Source organism: Rhinolophus hipposideros (genome assembly GCF_964194185.1).
Source record: "Rhinolophus hipposideros genome assembly, chromosome: 7".
Classification (NCBI taxonomy): Eukaryota; Metazoa; Chordata; class Mammalia; order Chiroptera; family Rhinolophidae; genus Rhinolophus; species Rhinolophus hipposideros.
The window spans coordinates 85066942-85080167 of record NC_138053.1 but is presented as its reverse complement, the minus strand read 5'-3'; positions in this window follow the sequence as shown (position 1 = coordinate 85080167).

Here is a 13226-nt window from a genome sequence, read left to right as displayed (position 1 = left end):
AGGCCATTGAAGGTTTAAAGCAAGGTTTAAAGAAAGTAAGACAAAATTTACATTGATAACCTGATCTACTGTGTGGGAAGTAGTGATCACTTACAGAGTCTATTATTAGTAATTAGGGTAGGAAATTCTGGATGCTCAGGAAACTGAAATACGAATAGCTAGAGAGAAATGGAACTCTGCGATACACAGTTGAAAAGAAATCTCTTCATGAATGTTTCGTGGGTAAGGAAAGATGACCAAAGGAGAACAGTTGGGGATAATTCCCAAGTTTCTATCATATATACATGTTTCATTTTCTAGGTGGAGGAATAGTGGAGATAAGCACTGAAATGTCATGATTTTAGTTTTTGGTGGATGAACTTAGATGTAAAAAAGCATTTGATGCCCCCAGGCAAAATTATCACAGAAACCCTGCAAATTACAACCTGATATCTATGAATTAGAATTATAGACACAGGTTCTGAGATAATGACTTTATCATTTTAAAATTTTCTAGCACTTGTTCCTTGCTGCCTGTTCTTATTCTAGCTTTCCCCCAAGCTACTGTATATTCTCCCTGATAGGTTATAAAGAAACAATGGGTACACGTTTATCGTTTCACCTCTCCCCCAAACCTTCCCCAATTCCTGGTTCAGAGTTGGTATTTACTAGATACTTGTTTAACAAGTGAATGAAGAAATTATTTGGAATCTGTGTACAACTCAAGTCCAGTTTGTTTGTTTGTTTTTAATATTTCTAACCTTTAACTCAGTGAATCATCAGTTGCATGCTTTTAAAGCTCTGTAAACACATAATACCATCTGAAATCTATGTACCAGCCTTACTACTCCCAATGCTCAGAAGGTCCTTTTTTTCCTGTCTGCCTGGTGAATGCATTGCCCTTGAGAGACAATAGTGGAAAACTCCCTGAACATCAGTCAAAATAACCTTCTCCTTTTTAAGTATACTGCTTCCTGGTGTCCATAGCTTCATTATTTTACTCATTACATCACACTTTAAATGTTTGTATTGTTGTATCTCTTTTAAAATATAGACAGATGGAGATAGACTGTATTTTAATAAGCAAAGTTGAATAAAGGGATAAATACATACATAAAAATATTTAAAAATCAACACCTTAAATATGCCAAGAAGTTCACGTTAGTTTGGAAGATTGTTGAAGCCTAGTGGAATGGTCTGTGAAAACTTAGCTCCAAATACTGTCACTTGATGAATATGCTAAAAAAGTACTATATTATTTATGTTGTTAAATATTTTAAGTTCTATTTGGACTCACATTTTAACATAAAGTGAAAGAATAGAAAAAAAAATACTCCAATTCCACGCATTTAATTTATACATTTAAGGGGCATAAAAGTGAAAAAACTGTCTATTTCATTTAATGAGCTATACTTTTTTTTCAGGTCACTTACATCAGAATTTTATTCTAAATTTCATGCAAAACTGAAAAAGTAATAAAAAATATCCATATACAAAGAAAAAAGTAGTAAGCTGCCTATCTGTGCAAGATTCTGTTGCCATTTTATTCAGGAAGCCTACACTTAGAAGTTTTTCTGAGTTTTCTTTCTTTTTTTATTTTAAGAAATATCAATACATGAATCATTATAAACTAAAAGTCAAGTTTTTCTGATTTTTGTTTTAATTTTGATGTATTTTACTGATTATTTTAGTTTTAAACTTTTTTTGAGATGTGGCAATATTTTGTTCTCATACTGTGATAATCTCCCTGTTTAATTTTAGTTTCCTGATGTGAATAAGTTAAAAGTCAAAATAACCAAACCATACTTAGAGGCAAATTGTTTCTAAGTATGGATTATTTATATATTAGCTCAATAAAAATTGCTACTTTAAATTGTAACTACCAGGCATTAAGTTCTTCATATTTTTCTGGAATAGACCTGAGGTATAATATATGTTCCTTTTCAAATTTTGTGATCACCATGAGAATATATAGAAATTTTCATGAGACTAGCTTTGCACGTTTCCATTTAAAATGATACTAGTTTTTAAGTTTTCTGTCAAGAATATGTTTTCTCTGTTTAAAAAAAGGCAACATGCCAACAACTCTAGGATAGTAAATATCAGTAGAAAAAACTAAAAGGCACTAATACAAACATCTAAGGACTGGCTAAAAACATTATATAAAGGAAATTATTCTTTCTAGGAGGAATATCTGTTAAAATGTAACATCTGTTAAAGTGTTTTCTCTTGATTTCTTGTATAAATAGATATAATTTCCATGTATAAAATGTTTTAGTACTAATAAAAGAGCCCAGTTAAAAAACAAAGCTGCAGCTTTGATTTGGACAAGAGGCATATCTGGAATTTGAGCATCATCGTCAATGACATCTGCTTCTGTCGAGTTTGCAGCATTTTCATAACTGAGATTGCAAGTAGTAACTTATCGTTAAGTGGGAATGCTGCATCACAGGGAATTATAGCACATTTAATGGCCAGAAATTCCCAGGATATCAGAGAAAAATGGAACCTTTTATCAAGAAATGTTTATGATATGCTAAGGGAAGTAAGTTAAATAAAGCCAAATACCGAATATTTTCCTTATATGTAGAATCTGAAAAACAAAATAAATGAACAAACAAAACATACTCATAGATACAGAGAACATACTGATGGTCGCCAAATGGGGTCAGGGTTGAGGAGATAGGCAAAAAGGGGAAGGGATTAAAAAGTACAAAATGCCAGTTATACAAATAATCATGAGTATGTAAAGTACAGCATAGGGAATACAGTCAATAATATTATAATAACTATATAGCGTATCAGATGGGTACTTGGCTTATCAGGGTGATCACCTCATAAGATATATGAATGTCTAATCGCTATTTTGTATAACTGAAATTAATATAATATTGTCTGTCAACTATAATTTAGTAATAAATTGTATGTCAACTACAGGGTGATCACTTCAAGTTAACTTCTAAGTGTAGGCTTCCAGAATAAAATGGCAACAGAATCTTGTACAGATAGGCAGTTTATTACATTTTTCTTTGTATATGGATAATTTTTATTACTTTTTTCATTTTTGCATGAAATTTAGAATGGGATTCTAATGTAAGTGACTAAAAATATATGTAACTCATTAAATGAAATAAACATTTATTTCTCTTTCATAACCCTTACAGTAATTGAAAAATTAAAAAGTGTGGTGGGATAGGAGAGCAAGGGGAACAAGAGTTTCAAATTTCCAGGTACAAAACAAATAAGTCATGGGGATGTAATGTACAGCATAAGGAATATAGTCAATAATATTGTGATAGTGTGGTACTATGTCAGATGGTTGCTGGACTTACCATGGTGATCACTTCTTTAGGTATATAAATGTTGAAAAACTATGGTGTACCCCTGAAACTAATATAATATGGTATGTTAGCTATATTTCTAATAAAAAAAAATATTTGAAAGAAAGAAGGTAATGTCTGAGGTGGCCCTCCATAGATGTTTAGCCATTTGTGAACAAGGTGAAGGCAATTCTTAGCAGAGCAAATAGTATTAGTAGAGTCCTGGAAACATGAAATTGACTGATTTGTTCAGGAAAGGAATAATCTCTGATGGCTGTAGCAAACGACAGAAAGAGGGCATGATATTCAGGAGTGGGCTGCAGCTTCTTCCATATTCCACATATTCCAGGCAAAAGGGTCTTCCTGACTATAGTTTATTGTCCTTCCTAATCTTTAATCTTCCTTTGTCTTATAATAATAGTTGCTTCTTTATCATTTATATTTTTCAAGTAAAACACGCTCTAAACCTATGTGTTTTTGTCATCAGTACACTTCCTAGAAAACCTCTCTTCAGCCCCAGCCCTACCTTGTCCCCAAATCTTTATGACATCTTACTTTATCAGAGCAGACAGCATGTTTTACTGTATTTACTTGCATAATATTTCTGATTAATTCTGCAAACTCCTTCAGAAAGTGTTCAGTATTGGGAATTTTAAAACTTCTAATTATACCAGGGAATACATTAAGTTTGATATTATGTGTCCTAAAGAGGTATGATAGGTTGTCCAATTTAATAATTCATAGCAAATAAGAAATGCCTAATGGTATTTGCATTCCAGGCAAAACCTGCTTGAACGGTCACTATTCACCTGCCCACTCCCAGGCCCTTGCTCTTGAGCCAGTCCCAACTTTCCCTAAGGTTTCTATGAACTTCCACAGAGTCTCATAATCTCCTTTGTTTACAGTCCTAGACTTTCCATCTGCTATATCTACTTTCTCTGCATTTTAGTTGGGAAACTCATCCTCTCTGTGCTATTTTATGCAAGAATAGTTTCACCAAGTATTTGATGCTTGAAAAATTTTTAATGAAAGTGATTAGCAAAAATTGAATCTTCTTGAATCTTTTTTCTTATTTTTCTTTTTTTTTTCTTCTTCACACTTTGGTCTATGAAGTAATTATTATTTTAACTATAATTTTCTATTAAAGGGAATGATCAAAACAACTGAAAATATATATAACTGTATATTTCTATATAATAATTTAGAAAATGAGAAAGTAAAGATTGAATTGATGTTAATAAAAGAGTTCTTACAAAAGGGCCAGAAAAGAGTGATCATAGTATACTTATGTCTATGAACTCGAAATATAATTTGGAAGACAGATGTTATACCATCTTATATTACCACCATCTATTATGGACTGAATTGTGCTCTCCTAAATTTATATTTTGAAACTCTAACCTTATGCAATAATTCAGAATGTGACCGTATTCCAAGGTACAGTTTTTAAAATGTAATTAAGTTAAATGAGGCCATTAGGGTGTGTCCTAATCCATTCTGACTGGTGTCCTTATAAGAAGAGAAAAATTGGGACACACACACACACAGAGAAAGCAGAGGCGTGCATGCACAGAGGGACCACTGTGCATACATGGTAAACAGGCAGCAAGAGGGTGGCCATGTGCACGCCAAGTGGTCTTAAAGGAAACCAGCCATGTTGTTGCCACCTTAACCTTGGACTTCTAGACTCCACAAGTATGAGAAAACAAAATTCTGTTGTTTAAGCCACTCAGTCTGTGGTAGTTTTTTTTTTTTTTTTTTTTTTTTTTTTTTTTATGGCATTACAAGTTATTTTCTCTAAGGGTATATGTACTAAATCACAGTTTACCCATGACCTATTTTCAGAAATCTTTGTAGAATTGGAAAGATGTCAGGTTAAATATTTCCAAGTATATTCCAAATATGTTCCAAATATGTGTTCATAGAAAATGTTCAGTCTTCATTAACTATCCAGTGAGTGTAACGATTATAGGCCGCAAGTTGAAACTAGATGATGTCCAAATACTTATTATTTAATATTGTTTTTTTGATTTAAATATAAGTGGATATTAATTTTCTTAGTTGTTTCTAGGATTAATATCTCCATAAACATATAAGGAAAGTAAAATCTATCTTTAAAAGTTAGATGAAAATTTGGGTATTGGATGCACTAATCTACGTTTGTTAAACTATTTTGGGGAAAATATTGCAAGGAGAATAACTGCTTTTATAGAATCCAAAAAGAGAGAAATGATATTTTTATTCTTCCATAATAATAATAGTTTTGTTCAATATACCCTTTGGAATGATCAGAATCCAAATACACGTCCTTATATTAATTCTCTATTGGTGTCATAACACATTACCACAACTTTAATGACTTTAAACAACAAAGGTACAAAATTAGCAGGAAATTATCAAGTTGTTGGCAGGGCTGTGAGTTTTTTTTGGAAGCTGTACAGGAGAATCTGTTTTCTTATCTTTTCTGGCTTCTACAAACTACCTGCATTCTTTGGCTTATGGTCCTACATCAGTCCAAACTCTACTTCCATTGTGACATCTCCCTTCCCCCGCACTTCTGCTTCTGCTGTAACACCACATATCACCCCTTCAAAGGGTACTCTGTGTGACTGACTACTCTGACATTTTGATACTTCTGAGACACTTGTGAAAGGTTGATTTTCTCTCAAGAGCACACTTTATTGACAGTAAATCTTTATTTTAGTGTGTTTTGCAATCTGGATGGGCTTAAAATTCCCCAAATCATCAAAACTGGTTCTTTTTTTCTTACAAGTTCTTCCCACAATTTATCTCTTATCTTTTGGATTTTACTTTGAGGATTTTACTATGACACATTTTCAACACTTTTTTAGGAAATTTCATCTAAATACACAAGTTCATTGCTTAAATGTTCTGCTTTCCACATATCTTTACGATGCAATTCAAGTAAATTTTCTGCCACTATATCAAAAGGATTTCCTTTCCTCCAATTACAATTTCATTTCCTTTTGAGCGCTCACTTCCAAAAAGCCTTTTTTTAATGATAATTTAGATAGTCTTTAAGACAAAGCAGGTTTTCTCCATCATGCTCAGTTTCTTCTGAGCCTTCACCCATTATTCCTTTAAAGTGCATATTTCTACCAGTAGTCTCGTCAACTAAATATATTAGATTGGTGCAAAAGTAATTGCTGTTTTTGCAATTATTTTTAACCTTTTAAACTACAATTACTTTTGCACCAACCTAATAGGTGTTTTGTGTTCATTTTCTATCATGGTAATCAAAATTCTTCCATTCTCTAACAACTTTCAAATTCTGAAGCCATTTTCATATTTTCAGGTATTTTCTACAGCAGCACAAAGTTTATATTAGTCAAGGCTCTAAGCAGAGAAACAGAACAAGTAGGAGATGTATATTGAGAGAACTATTGCAAACAAACTAACCAACAGACAAACAAAAAAGTGTGTGTGTGTGTGTGTGTGTGTGTGTGCAGGCCAAATAGTTAAGTAGAATGAGAAGACCTTGATAATAGTACTAATCTCTGCAGTACTGCTTTTTGTTTGCTAATTTTGTAGGGAGAGCCTGTTCCAGTGGTTTGCACTTGGCCTTTCATACAATAAAAACCCGGAAAGGATTGTAAAAGTTTTAAATAGGCAAACATGCTTTACAAATAACCATGAGCTTTTGCCTAAAGCCAACCAGAATTTTTTTCCCCAGGTGTTATTCTGAGTCACTAAAGAAATATTAATGAGTATAGTAGAAAGTATATCTAGTTACAGGGTGAAAATGAACTAAATTCAAATCACATAGCTGTTAGTCCTTCTTTATCTTTCCTTTCTTACCATAAAAGCCCCCAAAGAGTTCGGGCAACCACTGGGGAATTCTGCCAACGGCTGTTTATGTCTATTTGAATCATACATTCTAAAACTGAGGAAATAACATAGCTTAGGTTCATGGGATTCACGGAACCCACCGTGAGATGGACCAGAGCTAAAACTATTGATCACCTGACCTCCATCAACCCCTTCTCCCACTGGTGGACCACAGTGACTTCTGAGGTGTTTCCTGTAGTTAGTGTCATTTTGGTGCCAGTGTTCAGCAATCACTGATTTCCCAAAGGAAAATCACCCTGGTTAAATGTCACATGTCCCTTTGGAGGACTCTGGGAGAAATAGTAACAGTGTACGTTTTAATCAATGTCGCAAGTTCCTTTTTCAGGTGGACCCAGCCTGTCCTTCATTCGAGGGATTTTAGATCTATAAACTGGCACAAATCTAAGAATAAACTGGGGGTCCATGACTCTCCGTTTTGGTGATTCAAGTTACACTTCTGTTCATGAAACCTAAAACACCTTTGCTGGTATGAATTACCATCTATTTATTTTCTGGAGCTACTATAATCAATTAGCTGTTTTCTTTAAATCTATCCCTATTCCCCACACTGACTCCTTCAAATGTTAAGCGTATGAATTTTTTTTTAATTTTACTTATTTATTTATGTATTTATTTATTTATGGACGACCATCTTGAACAAAGGCCAGGAGTTTCCTTGTGTAGTACAGATTTTTTTTCTTTAAATCAAAGTTTATTGGGGTGACAATTGTTAATAAAGTTACTGACAAGTTATTTTTTTTTAATTGAATAAGTTGGGTTTATTTCTCATTGATGCAGGGAAAACAAATACCTTGGTAAACAGCGGGGCATCTCAGTAAGAGGGTGTCAGAAAGATTTATTATAGGATGTGAGCTTTGGTTGGATAATTTGGGGACAAGTTCCAGGAAGCAGGGCTTTTGCTCTGGATTGGGTGCTGTTATGACGCCAGCGTAACACCAAAGCCTAACTGTGAGTGCCAGGCCAGCTCCTAGACTGGATAGATTTCAAGTGTACAATTCTGTAATACATTATCTATATCCCACATTGTATGTTCACCACCCAAGTTCAGCTCTCTTTTCATCACCATATATTAGACCGCATTTACCCTCTTCTAGAGCCCCACTCCTCCCTACCTCTTACCCTCTTGTAACCCCTAAACTATTGTCTATACCTATGAGTTTTTGTTCTTTCAGTTGTCTGTCTTGTTATTTTGTTGTTTTAAGTTTATACATGTGGTATATAAACCACATATCAGTAAAATCATATGGTTCACTGATATACCACATATCAGTGAAATCATATGGTTCTCTACTTTTTCCGTCTGACTTATTAGATTTAGCATTATAATCTCAAGATCAATCCATGTTGTCACAAATGGTCCTATTTCACCTTTTCTTACTGTTGAATAGTATTCCATTTTGTATATATACCACAACTTCTTTATCCATTCATCTATCGAAGGACATTTTGGTTGTTTTCATGTCTTGGCCACCCTAAATAAAGCTGCAATGAACATTTGAACACACTTCTCTTTATGGATAAATGTTTTCAGATTTTTTTGGGTAGATACCTAGGAGAGGGATTGCTGGCTCATATGGTAATTTTATTTTATTTTTAATTTTTTGAGGAGCCTCCACACTGCCTTCCATAGAGGCTGCACCAGTCTGCATTCCCACCAACAGTGTATGAGGGTTCCTTTTTCTCCACAGCCTCTCTAATACTTGTTACTATTTGTCTTGTTGATGATAGCCATTCTAACTGGGGTGAGGTGCTATTTCATTGTGTTTTTTTATTTGCATTTCTCTGATGATTAGTGATGTTGAGGATTTTTTCATATGTCTATTTACCATTTGTATGTCCTCTTTGAAGAAATGTCTCTTCAGGTCCTCTGCCCCTTTTTCAATTGGGTTGTTTGGTTTTTGTTGTTGAGTGTTATGAGTTCATTGTATATTCTGGATATTAGCCCCTTATCAGAAGCACTGTTTTCAAAAATCTTCTCCTATTCAGTTGGTTGTCTCTTTATTCTGTCTATAGTTTCTTTTGCTGTGCAGAAGCTTTTAAGTTTGATATACTCCCATTCATTTATTTTAGCTTTTACTTCCCTTGCATTTAGAGTCAAATTCATAAAATGCTCTTTGAACCCAAGGTCCATAAGTTTAGTACCTATGTTTTCTTCTACACAGTTTATTGTTTCAGGTCTTATGCTTAAGTCTTTGATCGATTTTGAATTAATTTTGGTACATGGTGACAGATAGCAGTCCAGTTTCATTCTTTTGCACATGGCTTTCCAATTCTGCCAGCACCATTTATTGAAGAGGCTGTCTTTCCTCCATTGTATGTTTTTAGCTTCTTTGTCAAAAGTTAACTGTCCATATTTATGTGGGTTCATTTCTGGGTTTTCAATTCTATTCCATTGGTCTATGTGTCTATTTTCTGCCAAAACCAAGCTGTTTTGATTATTGTTGCTCTGTAGTACAAGCTAAACTCAGGGAGTGTGATACTTCTAGCATTGTTCTTTTTTCTTAGGATTGCTTTGGCTAATCTGGGTATTTTGTGATTTCATATAAATCTGATGATTTTTTGTTCTATTTCTTTAAAAAATATCATTTGGATTTTGACATTAAATCCAAATTAAATCTGTATATTGCTTTGGGTAATACGGCCATTTTAACTATGTTGATTCTTCTAATCCATGAGCACAGAATGTCTTTCCATTTCTTTGTGTCTTCTTCAATTGCTTTTAAAAATGTCTTACAGTTTTCAGCATATAGGTCTTTCACATCCTTGGTTAAGTTTATTCCTAGGTATTTTATTATTTTTGCTGCAAATGCAAAATGAATTTATTTTTTTCTGTATTGCTTTTTCTGAGATTTCATTGTTAGTATATAGTTAGTTATATGTTAGTATATAGTTAGTTCATTGTTAGTATATAGGAATGCAATGGACTTTTGTACATTGGTTTTGTAGCCAGCAACTTTACTATATTCATTGATTGTTTCTAATAGCTTTTCGGTGGAGTCTTTATGATTTTCTATATATAGCATCATGTCATCTGCAAAGAGTGACAATTTAACTTCTTCATTCCCAATTTGGATGCCTTTTATTTCTTTCTCTTGCCTGATAGCTCTGGCGAGGACTTCAAACACTATGTTGAAAAGCAGAGGTGATAGGGGACAGCCCTGTCGTGTTCCTGAACACAGAGCAAAGGGCTTCAGTTTTTCACCATTAATTATGATATTAGCTGAGGTTTTGTCATATATGGCCTTTATTATGTTAAGGTATTTTCCATCTGTATCTATTTTATTAAGTGTTTTAATCATAAATAGATGTTGTATCTTGTCAAATGTTTTTTCTGCATCAATTGATAGACTCATATGATTTTTGTCCTTTATTTTGTTTATGTGATGTATCACATTGATGGATTTGCGTATGTGGAACCATCCTTGTGCCCCCGGGATGAACCCTACTTGGTTGTGATGAATAATCTTTTTAATGTATTGTTGCATTTGATTTGCTAGAATTTTGTTTAGGATTTTTCATCTGTATTCATCAGAGATATTGTAGTTTTCTTGTTTTGTGTTATACTTAGCAGGTTTTGGTATCAGGGTAATTGTGGCCTCATAAAATGAGTTAGGGAGTATTGTCTTTTCTTCAGTTTTTTGGAAGAGTTTGAGTAGGACAGGTATTAGATCCTCTGTGAAGGTTTGGTAGAATTGCAGTACAGAATTTTGCCTTGCCAAAGAGAAGGTCTGGTCTCTGTTCAGAAAATTCCTCAATTTTAGAGAATGACAATGGATTATCACAAATTTAACCAGCTGGTGAGTCCAATTGCAGCTGCTTCCAGATTTCTTTTACTGTTTGAGCAAAGTTACACATAATCTGGTTTTGGTAAACAATTAATGATCTGGCATTTTGTTTCCTTTGATAACTTCATGTAATGACCACCAGGAACAGTTTGCTTTCAGTTTGCAAGGCTAGTAATAAACCTTCACTCTCCTACCTCAAGTACATCAATACTCAGGCACTTTGTCATAATTTAGTCCAAAAGGAACTTGACCATCTTTCCTTTCCACAAGACGTTACACTGGTCCCTTTCATGGATGCTGATTGCACATAGTGAGCTAGAAGTAACAACTACTCTACACATACCGGTAAGATATTTGTATCAGAGGATGTAAAATACATTTGACTAAGGGGCCTTCCACGTGACTGAAATTGCTAGGGGCCCAAAGATGTGGAGTGTATCAAGATATTCCTTCTGGTGTGAAGTGTAAGCTGCTGAATATGTCCCCCACTACAACCCAAATCGAGGCACACAGTCTAGTGGGACACTTTGGATTTCAGAGGCAAACTATTGCTCATTTACATATGCCACTCTGGCCCATTTCCCTAGCAACCTGAAAGACAGAAAGTTTGGGGTGGGGCCCAGAGCCTGAGAAAGCTCTGCCACAAGTGCATGCTCCCTGCAAGTTGTTCCTCCACTCGGGCTGTGTGACCCAGCAGAAGATCAGACCAGCCTGAAGTGGCAGTGGCAGGAAGGAAGCTGTCTCAAGCCTGCAGTAGGCTTGTCTATGTGAATCACAGGGCAGACCCTCAGGATTTGGGAGCAAAGTTCCGCCCTTCTCACAGATAATACTCTCTTTTTCAAATGCAACTTTTGACTTGCACCTTGGCCTTAGTAGAGACTGAACACTTTTACCCAACTAGTTACCATGTGCCCTCAGTTGCCCAGTGGGCATAGATACTGCAATCCTCAAGTGTGTTTAATGAAAAAGAATGAGATATACAAGTTCATTAAAATCATCTATCTAGAAAATGAGAGATTTCAATATATCTTTTTTGAAGCACAATTACGAACAATACCAACAGTTATATATTCTTTAGCCCCCCCCACCCCCAATTAAGAACCATGTAAGGTTTTAGCCAATTACTTAATTTATATATAATTTCAAAATAGCAGTGCAATAAGCCCTTGATTATTTCGAGTCTTATATTTTTTGTATCTCCGCATTTAGTAGTTTAATCAATAACCTCCCTCAAGGATATTACCATAAGAGAATATTAAATTAAGCCCTTTAATTGCATCTTAATGCCTCTCACTGAGATGGCACCATTGGAGACAGCTTGGCAGATTAATCATGTCATTTTTTTCCTTCATATGACAGTTTAGAAAAATTGTGCTCTAGCCTATTTTTCCCCTGCTTCAATTTCATTAGGTTAATATATCCCTCAGTAGGCATTAAAAACAGGTTGGGTCATTTTCTTTTAGTTAGATGCAGTGTAAGTAATATGACTTCATGCAATCACATAATCGTGGAAAATATGTTTCAATTCTATAATTGGGAGAATGAATTATCAGGTAGTACATAAAAATGCGTTGTTAACATTTTATCTCTGATGTAGGCTTGGTATCTCTTTCAATGAAAAGTTAGTGGAAGACTTAGAGGATGAATTAACTTCTGTTAAGCACTGTGTGCCCAAACAGCAAATAAAGTAGTTTAGATTTTTTTCCAAAGACTGTATTACACATTGGTTAGCAATTATTAATGTGGAATCCATGACAAAGTTTAATGGTCAAAATATTTAGCCTATGGTACAGTAAAATTTGGTTGTTTTGTTTTTGCTTTAAATTGTGTATTGACTTACTTACGGTACATAAAATATTTGTGTAATCAGATGCTATTGGATTTTTTCACTGCTTTATTACCTAAGTTTATTGTTCAATCAAAAACACATATATTTTAGAGCCCTTGTTGACAGGAAGTAATTTGAAATCCTTCATGCTGAAATTCCTCTTCATATTTTCTCGTACTGCCCTTAGTGAAAGAGAGAGACTAGTCAGCATTTTTATATTTTGTTAATTCATTTTCTCTTTTCACTTTATCTAAGCTAGGTCACGATTATACACTGGCATAAAGTTTCGACTGCTCTGAATATAATGAGAGAATTATTCAGCAAAAGTAACATTGCAGAGTTTAGTGTGAGGTACATATCCTGAAATCGGCTGATTACATTTACTAACTGGATGTGAGAATATATAAACTAAAGAAAGTAGAATGAAAAAGATAGAAAGACTTG